Source organism: Myotis davidii, unplaced genomic scaffold (assembly GCF_000327345.1).
Source record: "Myotis davidii unplaced genomic scaffold, ASM32734v1 scaffold478, whole genome shotgun sequence".
Classification (NCBI taxonomy): domain Eukaryota; kingdom Metazoa; phylum Chordata; class Mammalia; order Chiroptera; family Vespertilionidae; genus Myotis; species Myotis davidii.
Window position 1 is genome coordinate 3,907,273 of NW_006289570.1, and position 1,916 is coordinate 3,909,188.

Below are 1,916 nucleotides of genomic sequence, written 5' to 3' on the forward strand. Positions count from 1 at the left end.
CGCCCGAGGGTATTTTTCCATTGATTTTTAGAGAGAGTGGAAGGGAGAGACAGAGAAAAACAGCGATGTGATAGAGACACATTGATCGGTCGCCTCCTGCACGCACCCTGACTGGGGCCGGGGGAACCTGCAACCCAGGTACGTGCCCTCGATCAGAATCGAACCCGGGACCCTTCCACCCGCAGGCCCAACGCTCCATCCTCTGAGCCACACCGGCCAGGGCCTGGCCTCCTCCTTTTTAAGGAGACGGATGTGTCCCCCGAAGGTGAACGGGCTTAGGTTCAGTGGATGTGCCCGTGTGGGTGAGTGTGAGGAGGCCCAGGTCTGCCGGGCGGCTCCCCCTCCAGCCCTTTCACAGCCGAGGGGGCCACCACCGACCGCTGGCCGTGGGTGGAGAGCTGAGCGGGAGGAGCGGTGACTGTCGATCTCAGACAGGAAGAAAGGGCCCCGCCGGCAGGTGGGTCCGAGGCCCGGAAGGTACCACCAGGCCGCCCGCTCTGCAGCGGAGACAGAGAGCAGTTTGTCTCCTCGGAACGGAATTGGATTAGTGACAGACGTGAGCAGCCGGCTCAGTCAAGAGAGAACTTAATTCCTCCCGTGTTTCGCACGCGGCTTATTTAATCAGATGTGAGGCGAGGCTGGCAGAGGCGCGGGCAGCCCCGTGTCTGCGAGGAGACTGCGTGTTCCTTCGGTCGTGGTAGGGAACTGGCAAGAGTCTTCACGCGGCCCCTGGGGTTTCTCGCTTCCCGGCGGAGCTGGGCGTGGCGAGGACTGGCGTGGTCGGCCCTGCCTGGACTCAGAGTTGTGGGCAGCGGGTGGCAGATGGGGTCACTCCCTTGTCCTCGGTGTGGCTCAGTGGTTGAGCATCGGCCTCTGAACCGGGAGGTCACCGTGCGATTCCCGGTCAGGGTTCATGCCGCCTGGGTTATGAGCTCCACCCCCAGTGTGGGGCGTGCAGGAGGCAGCCAATCAATGATTCTCTCTCATCATTGATGTTTCTATCTCTTCCTCTCTGAAATCAATACATATATACATATTTATACATACACACACACTGTATACGTATATATACAGTGTATATATATATATATATATATTTTTTTTTCTTTATTGGATAGACCCAACACAATGTGGACTCCTGTGAGGGGTGAGGGGTGGCGAGGGCTGGCGGGCAGAGCGGAACGCTGTCAGCCGGCCCCGTGAGTGTAAAGAAGGCCGCAGAGAGCGTGTCCTTTACGGAGAGCTGGCTGTGTGCCATTGCCTCTGATCCCCTCCCTTCTCTTCCACGAACCCCTCCTGCCCGGAGCTGCCCTGTCCATGTGACGGTCAGCGAGCTTTCTAGAAAGAGCAGGCGGTGAGGGATCCCACGGGCGAGGAGAGCGTGCCCAGGGGAGGCGGGAGGCTGAGCGGACGCCCCGGCAAGTGAGAGGAGGGCTAGTTACACAAATGAAGTTCTCAGGAGGACAAGAAGGCAGGGGCCTCTGTAAGTAATGGGGGACAGAAGGGTTGGCCTTACGTAGGAGCAAGGACACTTCTGCTGTCATGCCCAGGGGAGGCGGGAGGCTGAGCGGACGGTGGAGCTGGCAGACACCAACCGCTGCGCCCGAGGGGGGTCCCTCAGCAAACCCCCCTGCCCTGGGGCCCCCCACCTGGAGAAGAGCCGCCCCAGGCACCTCCCTGCTGACCCTCCTCCACCGCCTGCCTCCCTCCCTCCCCTGCTCCCCCGTGTGAGACGCGGGGAGGCCGCAGGCCCAGGAGGAGGGCATGTTCACGTCCAAGATAAAGGATGCCGCCACCGAGGGGGAAGCAGACACAGGCCGAGGTGGCGACGGGAACGGTTCCAGCGGCAGCAGGCGGCTCGTGCAGTGATTTCCTCCCACAACAGGAGTCCTGGTGGAATAGTCAGGGCGAGAGAC